Genomic DNA, 14,038 nt, shown 5'->3' on the forward strand with positions numbered 1-14,038 from the left:
CACAGCAGTATTGGTTTCCCACATATTCGCCTGACAGTAGGTGGGGAATATTTTTACATGTGGAGTTGTAATTTGTTCAGATTACTATTCTGATTTGATGAGTCTTAAAACAGCTCTTTCTGCTGGAGGTCAGATTTACTGTTATAAAATCATTAATTGTAATTGCACATACAACGTATTGATTTGCATGTCATCTTCTTCAATATCATTGCTCACAGAGGTGTTGGGGGGAAGGAGCGAGTTGACTATTTTGCTGAAAAGCAGTTAAGAGTCAACTCTGGATATGGACCTTCCACTTAGAAATTAGAAGCTGAGGAATTGCGGGGTTAACAATTGTGGGCTTTTTCCATGACTTCTGGCATGATGGGAACAAGGGCGCTTAACAAATGGTTAACATATCATACCAATTTACTGAATGTATTACTGAATACGTAAAAGTGTTGACTTGATGGGAAAAGGCGGTTAAACAAGACGGGAAGGAATTATATAGACGTGACTTAGAATTGGCCAAACTTTGTTTAATTTTTACTTATGTCATGTTGGAAGGCATCATTCTAGGTCGTGCAGATTTTGTCAAAATGTAAACGTTGCACACATACTATTTTAGAGTGAGGCATATCAGATAGAAATAAATCAAATTGACAATTCAATACAATTTTTAAGGTTAATAGTTTTAATTTTAAAAAATTCTGAATTTATGGGAGGGATTTTAATTTAATTCACAACATTTTGTTCCTTTGACTGTAATCTAGTGGGGTTTTGGGGTTAATTTATCATTGACCAGAAAAGAAAATAAGCAGTGAAGGTTTTATTTACAAATTTCCAGCACCGTCTGACAGTCCAGTTGGTGGCAGGAAAGCGCATTTAGGTTGGACTGTCCACCGCTCCTTATTCAAATCCCGCCCTGTCCCCTTTTCCGTGAACCACTCACTCAAGGGGAAGGCCGAACCTGGTGTGATTGATATTCGAATAGACAAACAGTACCTGAAGAGTGCGGCAAGGTCGGACTGAGATTGATGGACGTGAATGGGAACAGATCGACATATTCGCTTACCAATGGATGGTCAGCTTTCCGGAATAGTTCTTTGACTGAAATCTGGTGGGGCGGGGGTTCAGGATCGGCAAGACAGTGGTTTTCTGGCAACACCTATCCACCCTCCCTTCCCCCCCCTACACACACACACACACACACACACACACACACACACACGCGCGCGCACACACACACACACGCACACACACGCACACACATACACACACACACACACACACACGCGCACACACACACACGCACACACACGCGCGCACACACACACACACACAGACACACATACACACACACACACACACACACACACACACACACACACAGACACACACACAGACACACACACACACACACACACACACACACACACACACACACACACACACACACACACACACACACACACACACACACACGCGCGCACACACACTATTGTCACGGAGAAGTCAGTCGATGAGGCAACCCGGCCGGGAATTATAACTGAGGGTGAAATTGATATGCTGGAGCCCGGAATGGAGACTCTTCAGCCGCCTCTGGATTGTACTCAGGACCTGGATTCATTAATGAGCTGAAACACCCAGGTTACCGGATACTTCACGGCACTGATCACGTGCTCCCTGAATTTCGACTGTGTGACCATGTAAATAATGGTGTTGGTGCAGCAGCTGAGATCCCTCAGGAAACCCCCGACGTAGTGAAAGATCCATTCAGAATCATTGAAATCGAATCCTTTTCCTGAAACCTGATAATATATGACATTTACAGTGTACGTCATCCACAGAAGGATGAAGCTGCCGGAGAGGGTGAAGAGTAAAACCACAGACCTCCTCCTGCTCTCCATCTCCGGGTCACTGCGACTCTCCCTCTTGCTCTCACCCTTCAGCCCCTTACGGACCCGACTGGCTACTAAAATATGCCTGGCTGTCAGGGCATTGAGCAGCAGGATCCCAGCATAAGGTAGAAATGGGAATAAAAATGTATCAAACCAGTCGTATCCAACCCACCCGGGGTCAGTGAAGTAATTCTCCAATTCAACACAGAGCCACGGTATATTGTCGATGATCATCAGGTGTTGCAAAGTAAAATATCGCGGAAGGTTTTTCAGACAGAACAGTACGCCGGTTGTTGTTAGAACCACAGCCGCAGTTTTCCCGGTGCAATGTTTCGTTTCCAGCTTCGTGCAGCAAATAATGACAAACCGATCAAAGGTGAAAGCGACGGTGAACCAGACAGAGCAGTCAGTGGCTGCGAATCTCAGTACATGGATAACACTGCACACAGGGGTGATGTACAGGAAATTTACCGGGAAGTAGTACACATTCAATTGAAACAATATGACCTCGGTGTCAATAGTCAGTAGATCCGCCGTTGCCATGGCAACCAGGTAGCGGGTGGTGCAGGTGGAGAGGCCGCACTTCCCCCGGGAAAGGATTACAATTGTCAGAAAATTCACTTGACAGAGAGAGAGAGAAGGAAAAGAACATCACCCAGGACTTATTCTCGGGGACGTAACACGGGATCGAGATTCAGCTGAAGATCCGGGGCTCGAGATTGTAAAATATGGAAATCAGACACGGGTTACAGTGTCCCCTGACCTGCCTTTTTTTTCAATTTGGAGGTAGGATGAGCTGAGGAATCGGCGGCGAGAACACCGAGCGGCATGAACAGCAATGATCTGTGGTCTCCCGAGTCCAGTCGGTGAAGGGGCTGATTTAACTGATTTCACTGATTTAACCGTAACTGACCGCGCCTCTGGAAACTCTGCATCTGACGGGTCCAATAAAGGATCCGGAGTGGAGCCACACACACAAATTATTGGAGCAGCTGGCACGTCAGGCAGCAAGAATGGAGTTGAACAGACTCGCCGAGACCGTCCTCAGGACGAAGCCGTACAACAATTCACGACACAAATTATTGGGGTAAATTAGGTCGTTTCCAGACAGCCGCCGAGCAGATTAGATTGGAACGTGTAGTGGTGTGTGTGTGTGTGTGTGTGTGTGTGTGTGTGTGTGTGTGTGTGTGTGTGTGTGTGTGTGTGTGTGTTGTGTGTGTGTGTGTGTGTGTGTGTGTGTGTGTGTGTGTGTGTGTGTGTGTGTGTGTGTGTCTGTGTGTTTGTGTGTGTGTACGTCAGAAGCCAGCTAGCAAACAGCTTTATTATTTATCCCCAGCGCGGGTCTTACACAAACACACTGGACAAGGATTGTCTGAATTTGCCCCATCTGTATAACACTCCTCACACTGTATTCCTCAATGAAATTTCCCATCGTGTTTCGAACTTCAAGTCCCCAGCCAACAGTCCCTGTAAACTTCATCGGGCCAAATTTATCTCCCTACTATTAAAGTTTTTCCATTATTCACGAGGAAGAAAGATTGCCTCATCAAAAATATTAATATTAGCTCAAGATTGTTTGCTTTCTTATGTCTAATCATACACTAACATATACCATCCTTTCCTGGAGACGTCCGACCTGCATTAATAATAGCCCTCTTAATTCACACATAGACAACTCAACATCACTGATACTATCATTGCTCCACCTGACTGCCAACACACCAGTGCACTCACTGAGAACCTTATCCCTACACATTTAACCTCTTCGCTTAAGTTATCTTGTTTATGATTCGCGGCAAATGACACAGTCAATAACCCAACCGTCTCCATTTGAGTAGCAATCATTTTACCCTCATCAATCAATACTGAAACATCAGGTTCATTACGGACCGTACTACACATTTCCTTTAATGATTAGCCAAACTGCCCTAAGTTTAATATCCCTTCCAGAATAATCTCAATGTGTCCTCCAGTAACGGCTTTTCGCAATCTTCAACAATTTCCTCAGCACAGCCTGTAGCCTTTTTATTGTTGATAAGGTCACTGGGAGACTGATGCTTCTTAACTTGCCTAAACTCTTCAATTCCCTCCCTAATTTATCCTATGCACTCTTCAGTCCACCACGGTGCAGCTTTTCTCCCATGAATTCCATTTTAACAGGAATCACTTTCAATACTATTGGATGAATAATGTGACATTACATTTTATTGTTAAAATCGACATCAACCTCAACATTCAGCCCTGACAGACGCTGATCACGTAAAGCTTTAAGCTCATCCCAATTTGGTTCAACAACAAAAAAAAAATCACGTCCGCCCGATTTGCCTCTTGTCCCTGATATAAATCTAAACAACGGCTTATAAAGACAGTCAAATGTCACTTCCCAATCTTTCATCACCCATAGCGTCCAACATGCTGACGACAGCCAATATGTTCTGAACTAAAATATCTCCGTGTATCAGGGTTATTATAAATATTGTGTTTCGTGGTGAGAGTTTCCTGAACACATATCACATCGGGAGGATTTCACAAGTCAGATATCATGTATTTTTATAGAGTATGGAACATTGGAAATCATTTTTCTCGCATTCCTCTGCAATATTTTAATCCCATAATGTCGACTGGGATTCAGACACCAAACGCTTCAGAGCTTCATTTACAGCTTCCCACATAGCATCAGTTATAACAAGATACTCCTCTGCAGGTTTCAAAATACTTTCAATTTCCACAGTTTGATGTGACAACTCAGCAACAGAATTCGCCAGGTCGGTTCTAAACATCACGAAATTTATTTTATCCAGCTGTAAAGTACCGTTAATAAGAGAACTGTCATGCCGACATAGGTCCATTGATTTCACGGGCTCTTCTCCCACTGGGAAGAGAAGAAACTATCATCGTTTTGTTTAACTGTGTACAAGATCACTCTCACTGACTGACTTTCATATGAACTGACCGTCGTATGAATTCATATTTGGCGACAGGCACGTCGGCCGCTGACAACTGCGGGAAAAAGTGGATCTGAGCAACGACAGGCCGCGTGCACATCGGCCCCAATCTCAGCCCAACCACTTCTGCTCCTTCGCCATTTTGGAGTTGATCGATTTGCTGCAGTCGGTAGGTCGCCAGCCCGCCGTTAGTCTCTTCGGGCGGTGTTTGTTGTGGATCGGGAACAGTGCTGAGGAGCGAACTAGGAGCAAACGCAATAGGACTGCTGCACCATCAATAACTCTCGGAGACGTGAGCTAAGGTAGGCTTTTATTGGCTGGAAGAAAGCACAAGCAGCAAGTGACTACCACAGAAGCAGTCAGCAGGGGGGCCGTGTCCAGACAGGTATATGTAGTTCACCACAATGACTACAACTCCAAAGCGGCTATGCGCCGCCCCAGCCCACAACCCCATTTCAACAACTGCCGCTGAGAAAATCCAAAGACTGCCCGATTTCCCGTTATCTAGGCAATATCCTTGTATACCACCGTCCAAAACTCCAGAACTTTTTTTTCTCTATAGTTTTATTGCAACACTTCAGGTGCGATTAAACTAGAGATCCATGAAAGTGCAGAGTAACTACTTCACACCAGAACTCAGCGCCGCGACTAGTAGTGACCACTACCCATCATCCTATTCAGCTACTTTCAGTGAGTTATTGTCATTGGCGCTCCGGCTCACCGGCGAATGTTAACAGTGCCTTGTAAGATTTCTCATCCTGTCTCTCGTCCGTTCTCTTCACCTCAGATTACAAGTTAATTGAAACAAGTGAGTGAACCATTTGCCGATACATTTATAAACAACAGAACGCGTTAGGAGCCAGGGTTACTTGTGAGATAATGCCAGCTGTATGGTAACGAATCACGGCCAATCGTCCCACCGAGTCCGCACTGACAGCAGATACACCATCGCACTGATGGCATGAACATTTCTTTCTCAAACCTCTCCTTCACCATTTTCTACCCCTTTGTCTCTCTCTCTTAATATCTCCTTGCACGCCATAGCCTCCCTATGGTCCAGATCCCCTTGCTTCATTTTTTTTTCTTTCCTCCATAGCCTTCTGTCTCTTTCAGCAATCTACTTCCAAGCACTTTGCTTCATCCATCCACCTCCAAGTTTTACCTGTCGTCTGGCGTTTCTCTTTCCCCTCACATCACCTTTCAAATCTACTCCTCTACTCTTTTTGCCCTCCAGTCCTGCTGAAGGGCTTCAGCCCGAAACGTCGACTGTGTTCTTTTCCATAGATGCTGCTTGGCCTGAGAAGTTTCTCCAGCATTTGGTCTAATCAATCCCCCCACCCCGTTTTGTTAGGTACTCAGTTATATTGGGCCGTAATGTACAGCATACAAGTCTGCATATACCTTTGATTCATCTAATCGCATTCAGGAGTTGGGTAAATCTCCAGTTGAATGCTATACACAGGAGAGAAAGTTAAAATATGGTTGTCTTAGGAATGCATTCCTGTGAATGACCGGGACACGCTGTTACATTATCACACTGGTCAGTGTTAAGTCTCCAGAGACAACAACATTATCATCACGGTCAACGGTGGTCAAATGCATGTGCACCCTCATACCCAGCAGCAGTATGCACGTATCTCGAAAATGCGTGTGAGTCAGAAAATCTGCGTACTTCCCCAAGTAAGGACGCACATTCGGCGACTCAGACGAAGAATCATTTCAAACACAAAATGGCTGCCTTGTCATTAACTGCTCCACGCATCCCAAAGGTCGGGAGCACATCACCAAATCTGCCGATCAACCCGAATCCTTATGAACTCCCAGATACACACACAAAAATGTGGCGACTCCATATTCGCCGACAAACCCCCAAATATGTTATCCCCAAATGCGAGCGCATCCCCATAACAAGAACAAACCCCAAAAGCCGTGTGCATCCATGTGCACCCCAAGACCCTGTGCAACCCATTTTAGCTGACACGCAATACACAATACACAATGCAGCTCGCACCCTAAACCCGCTGACAACCCCACATGCCCATGAGATTTTTCCAAGCAAGATGCATTCGAAACAGTTGAGAAAATGGCATCGTCGACGTCAATAATCCGCACTCAACACATTCGTGTGCAAATCTTGACCCGCCAACACACCCAAATCTAAGTGTGTGCACGGCCATGTTTGAGACTAAATTTCGAGTGATGTCTAAGTTTCTTCCTGAAATTTTCGCCTTCTCTTAAATTGCACTAATTTCTAAAGGCGCAGCGCAGTACCTTTAAGTTTTAAATATGTTACAGTATTGATGAAGAATTAGACCAATAGTCTGTAGAGTTGCCCAGCGCTCCGGATTATCGGAATTTACTTTAGCAGAGGCTTTGCTTCGATAAATCAAAACAGCCCGCCGTGAATCCACAAAACGTGTGCATATCACCAAATCAGTGCACTCTCCAAACACACTGACACACCACATATATAATAGATAACTCTAAAGAAGAATTCCTGTCCAACAGTTCAGAATATGGCTGTTCCAACAATTAAATTTCGCCCCACCCGAAAATATGATTGCAACTATTGATTGGTAAACAAACAGCCCCCGGAATATACGAACATCACATCATCTAATTACGTCTCCGTAATTGACTACAGACCCCTAAATTGGCGCGTATCCCCAAATCCTTGTGCGTATTTGCTGCCAAACCCTAAATCTATGCACACCCAAATTCAGCGCTCACCACATATATTTCAATTTTAAATCCGTGCGTATTCTCAAATCCAAGTTCACACCATAGCAGTGTGCACCCCTTATTCTCCGAAAATGCCCAATATCTGCACGACCCAATTCAGTGCGCACCCCAAAGCCGCTGATATCCTGACATGAAGTTTAGAATCCTTTCAAGAATTCATTCCTCGACATTAAAATCCGCACACAGCCCAAAGTTAATGTGCAACTTCAAATGCGCCAACAAGTCTAAATCTTTATCTCACCCCAAATCCGTGATTACATGTACACAGTCCCAAATCAATGTACACCTGAAATACGGGCTCCGTCAACTAGGAACGCACCCTAAAATTCATGTGAATATCATACCCGCGGAGAAAACCACTTGCACATTAGATTATCCTAGAGGAAGTATCATTTAAAATAATTCACGTCAAATTTCAAATTAAATTCATTATTCACGTGATCGAAATGAAACAACTTTGAGATTCGGCACACTTTCAAACCGCAGGCACCGCAAATACGTGAAAAATCCCCACAACTTCAAAACCGTGGACGCACGCGCACTAATTAGATTATCTCAAAAGAAAAAAAAACAAACAAAATCTGTGTACAACGAGCCCCACAAATGAATGTGAAGGTTTCAGCGTGTTTGGGCTGCGCATGGTGATGCGCACCAATTTGACGATGCACATGGATCTTGTGACGCGCACCATTTTGACGATGCACATGGATTTGGTGATGCGCACCAATTTGACGATGCACATGGATCTTGTGACGCGCACCAATTTGACGATGCACATGGATTTGGTGATGAGCACCAATTTGACGATGCACATGGATTTGGTGATGCGCACCAATTTGACGATGCACATGGATCTTGTGATGCGCACCAATTTGGCGATGCACATGGATCTGGTGATGCGCACCAATTTGACGATGCACATGGATTTGGTGATGCGCACCAATTTGGCGATGCACATGGATCTGGTGATGCGCACCAATTTGACGATGCACATGGATCTGGTGATGCGCACCAATTTGACGATGCACATGGATCTGGTGATGCGCACCAATTTGACGATGCACATGGATCTTGTGACGCGCACCAATTTGACGATGCACATGGATTTGGTGATGAGCACCAATTTGACGATGCACATGGATTTGGTGATGCGCACCAATTTGACGATGCACATGGATCTTGTGATGCGCACCAATTTGGCGATGCACATGGATCTGGTGATGCGCACCAATTTGACGATGCACATGGATTTGGTGATGCGCACCAATTTGGCGATGCACATGGATCTGGTGATGCGCACCAATTTGACGATGCACATGGATCTGGTGATGCGCACCAATTTGACGATGCACATGGATCTGGTGATGCGCACCAATTTGACGATGCACATGGATCTTGTGATGCGCACCAATTTGACGATGCACATGGATCTGGTGATAAGCACCAATTTGACGATGCACATGGATTTGGTGATGTGCACCAATTTGACGATGCACATGGATTTGGTGATGTTCGCTGATTTGAGTTGCATTTTTCAGTCATGGGACACAGATAGATTTGTTGAGTTGACGGATCAAAATTTGCGTCTGGATTATTAATATCGAGGCTGCTATTTTTTTCCATTGCATTTTATTTATTGTTTCTCCGGGAAAATCTGATGTACAAGTGGCGGAGTCCGCGGGTTTAGGGTGTGCACTGAACTAACGATTGCGCAATTTTATTTCTTGTCGATGAATATGGGTTGCACACGGTCTTGTGGTTGATGTGGATCTGGGGTTGTGCCTGGATTTAGGAGTGTTCTCTAATAAAGAGTTGCAAACTGATTTAGGGGAGTGCTCTGATGTAAGGGTGCGCACCTTTTAGGGATATCAAATTTAGGGTAGAATCTCCACGTTTTTGTGAGTGCATGTCGATTTGGTGACGTGGTGGTTTTTACCAGACAGCCATTTTCTGTTAACAATGATTATCCGTCTGGTCTTCTAATATGCCTGTGGTATTTGAGGATGTCCGCAGATGTGGGGCTGCAGGATTAGTGATCCGGATTTTAGTGTAGTCTTGACTACGGGGCTGCACACAGATTTGGGTTGATCGGTGTGTCGTCGATCTGCAAAAGGACTTTGGCGCACACATGGCTTGCTGAACACGAGACGGTCATTTTCTGTATTGATTGATAATCCCTTATGCCTCTCGGGTGTCAGAGGGTTTGGGTGCGCACCGAATTTGGGTTTGCGCAGATTTAGGGGTGCTTCGGCATATATGGGTGGCAACCAATTTGCGATGCGAACAGATTTACTGAAATCACTGGATTTGGGGTTTCATGCAGATTTGGTCTTGGTTTCGGCGAGTACTTGTGCACAGTGGTGTGTGGATTTGGATTTTGATGGTGCTTTCTAATTGCAATAAATTGCACAAACCAATATGGGTGCACAGGACTTCAGTATGAATTTGGTCCTCGCGATTTCTTTAAGGTGAACGCTGTCACTCTAAAGCAATCCTTCCTTTGGAAAAATCAAATGTGTACACGTGAGTATCAGCAGGTTTGGTGACGTACACGGTCTTCGATGCTCCCGGATTTGGGATCCTGACAAATCTCACGGTTGTTTAATTGATATATACTTTATTAATAAATACACTTCCAGTTTTCTACTCTGCTCTTGCTACGATTTTTAAGTTGGAAGTTGCTACTTTCTGAACTATTTGAAATGATTTCTCCTCTCGGATAACCAAATCTGTAAGTGGGAGGTGTTGACAGGTTCGGAGTGCGCACCCATTTGGGTGTGCTTACGGATTTGGGAGTGCACGTGGATTTTGTTTGTCGCAGGAATTGGGTATAATGCCAAAATTCAAATTGCTTATTTTACGGATACTTGGATAAATAATACACTTTAACGTTGAGCCTTGTTCTTGCTATTTTTTTAAAGTGGATTGAGCTATCCTGTGAAATGTTTGAAATGTTTCTCTGTCTAGGATAAACAATTGTACATATAGGCGCGGACTCGGATTTGGGGGTTCTCAGAGATTTTGACATGTGCGCAGCGAGTTTGGGTAAACACGGATTTGGGTGTGTCGGTGTATTGGGGGGGGCGTGACGAATTACAATGTTGTTTCACTTATATATACTTTAATAATAGAATTCGGAAGTTTGTTTTAGATTTTTGAATGCGAAGCTATTTTGTGAACTGTTTGACCGGACTCGTTATTTCGGATAATCCAGCGTGCATGTGGGTTTGTCGTCAGAATTGGAGTGCATGTGGATTCAGGGCGAGCTCTTACTCGGTCATGCGCACAGATTTATGGTTGAATACGGACTTGGGAATGTGCGCAGATTTAGGCGTCTGTTGTCTAATATGGAGGTGAACAGTTCAAATGATCTGGAATTGCAGCTGCATTTTGAGATTCGTGCTGATTGTAACGTCGAAGCAGTCATTTTCTGACCGATTTGAAATGATTCCCTCTGAGATAATCTATTATGCATGATGGAGAATCAGTGTGTATGGAGAGAGGACTGATTTCTGGGATTACGCAGATTTAGGGCGGTGTCGGCAAATTTGCCCTCGCATAACAGTCTGGGGATGTGAACAGATTTAGTGATGTGTCCGACAATGTAGAGATGCACATTTATTTGTAACGCTCATTGATGAGCGAGGAGCGTGCAGGCCAGTATGTGAATGTTTACTGGTTTTGGCAAATATGCCCTCACACACTACTCTGAGGATGCGAACAGATTCAGTGATTTGGATTGTTAGATATCTGAAGGTTGTTTCATTCAGAGATAATTTCAGAACCAATGCTCCCTGAACTTTTCATCGGTATTCTTGTAACTTTATGCTGAACTTTATCTTGTGAACTGTTCGAAATTATTCTTCCCAAACTCATTCAATTTCGTGTGGGAAGAGTTACAGTCTGACGATGGTCTGTAAGAAAGTTCAGTTCAATCCACAGAACTGAGGTGAGAGAGAGGTATTTGTAATCTGAATAAACAGGGGTCGTCGGTCTTGCCCTTCTCCTCTGAATTCTTCAAGTTAGTCAAAGGTGACTCCCCTAAGGGTACCGACTTCAGTGGAAAATCTACTCACCCAGGCCAGGGTTAAACACACCGGTAGTTTGCACAGCGTCACCCTTGCACTCACTGTGACGGCCTCTGATCAATCTCACTTGATCGATCCTCAAACCACCCTCGTGTGCACTCGAAGAGTTCATCCAGTGACTCCTTCGTCACCAGCCTCTGTGAGACTCTTCTGTTTGTCTGTGAGAAAGACAGTCGACCTCCCACACGCTGAACATCAGCTGCCCATCATCTAACTCCTCCTCTCTCTCCATAGCAACTCGGGCAGCGGTTAGAAGACTATTCCGTCTCTCTCTCTCCTCTCTCTCTCTCTCTCTCTCTCTCTCCTCTCTCTCTCTCTCTCTCTCTCTCTCTCTCTCTCTCTCTCTCTCTCTCTCCTCTCTCTCTCTCTCTCTCTCTCTCTCATCTCTCTCTCTCTCTCTCTCTCTCTCTCTCTCTCTCTCTCTCTCTCTCTCTCTCTCTCTCTCTCTCTCTCTCTCTCTCTCGCTTTCTCTCACTCTCTCTCTCCTTAAAAGGAATGAAACTTAATGAACAATGAATGAGCAAAGGGAATGAAACTTAAGATCCCATCACAGGAGGGATGTATTTCCTCACAGTGTGGTAAGTCTGTGGAATGGGTAGCACAGGCGGCTGTGGAGTCTGACTTTAGATATATTGAAGTCAGAGTTGAACAGGTTGTTGATTACTCAGACCATGAAGGGATACGGTGGAAAGGCAGGAGACTGGGGCCGAGGGGGACCTGGGTCAGACATGATGAAATGGCTCAGCAGACTCGATGGCCTAATTCTGCTCCTCTCTCTCATGGTCTGATTTTAGGTTGCTGTGTTGCCGGGTGTCAGCATCTCAGTGGATCTGTCCTGCTTGGACCAACACATTCATGCAAACACGAAGGTGTCATGATCCCGACTGAACAGCGCCAGGCTTCCAGAAGCCGGCATGCCCATTCCCCGGAGTCTGGAGAGCTGACACTTTCCCTATAAGGGTCAGACTGACAATTATCGCTCGTCAACATTGCGTCTTGGAATGCACTGGTGAGGCCTCACTTGGAAATACTGTGAGCGGTTCCCGGTCCATTATCTACACCGGCTAGATGAGCTTGGCATTGAGAAGGGTTGTAAGGAAGGTCACGGGAATGATTCTGGATCGAAACGCTTATCAGATCTGGAGCGTTTGAAGAATGAGGGGGCTCTGGGAAGAGGGTTGTAGTTGAAATCGATCGAATGTTCAAAGGCTTCGAAAAAGTTGATGTGGAGAGAAGGTTCCCCATGGCGAGACCGGTGGACCCACATCGCAATGAAGATGCGTCCTTTTAGAGCTGTTACTGGGAGGAATGTGTTCAGCCAGAGTATGGTAAATCTGTGAAATGAGTTACACAGGCGGCTGTGGAAACCGACAGTGTGTGTATTGATGTCGGAGGTTGTTAGATTCTTGATTAGTCAGGGCATGAAGGTGAAAAGGCAGAAGATTGGGGGTGGGGGGACGGACATGGATCAGGCATGATGAATTGACGCAGCAGGCTCGATGGCCTGTTTCTGCTCCAATATGTCATGGTCTGACTTTTGTGGGCCTTCACAAGTCAGGGGACTGAGTTTAAGAGCCATGAGTTTAGAACACACTTGGAGTATTGTGTTTCGTTCTGGTTGCCTCTTCATAGGAAGAATGTAGAACACATTCATGCAAACACGGAGAAGGTGTCATGCTCCCGACTGAACAGCGCCAGGCTTCCAAAAGCCGGCACGCCCATTCCCCGGAGTGTGGAGAGCTGACAGTTTCCCTTTTAGACTCATTATTGCTCATCAGCATTGCTTTATGGAAAGTCCGCCGTTGACGTCACCGAGCTGAGCACTCAGTGCTCAACCGTAGGAAATTCATTTCGAGAACTATCCTTTGTGATACAAACTTTAGATGTCTTTACTGTCGTCTTGTTTATTTCGAGTCTACGTTTCAGTGTATTCCAAGCAATACTCTACACTGCCCATCACCACCATAGATCTCTCGTTGCAGAAGGAATTACAGTGCTTGAAGTTGGAGAGGATTTGTTCTTTCATTGAAGACGAGAAAGGGATCGCTGGGAGAAGCCTGACTAGTTGCATCGCCGCCTGGTGTGGAGGCTTCAATGCACAAGGTCACCAGAGGCGTGTCAGTGGTGTAGAATCAAACAGCTCTATCATGGGCACAACCCTCCCCAGCCTCGAGGACATCCTCAAGATGCGATGCCTCGACACGGCGGCATCCATCAGTGAGGCCCCTCACCCGGGGACCAGCTCCCTGCTCATTACTACCATCGGGAAAGAGACACAGAAGACTGGAAGCTCAACGATCCTGGAACACTTTCTTCACCTACGCATCACAGATTTGAATGTAAGAGCACCGCCACGACATTTTTGCGGGACTTTTGTTTTATC

The sequence above is a fragment of the Hypanus sabinus genome, unplaced genomic scaffold (genome assembly GCF_030144855.1).
Source record: "Hypanus sabinus isolate sHypSab1 unplaced genomic scaffold, sHypSab1.hap1 scaffold_1184, whole genome shotgun sequence".
Classification (NCBI taxonomy): Eukaryota; Metazoa; Chordata; class Chondrichthyes; order Myliobatiformes; family Dasyatidae; genus Hypanus; species Hypanus sabinus.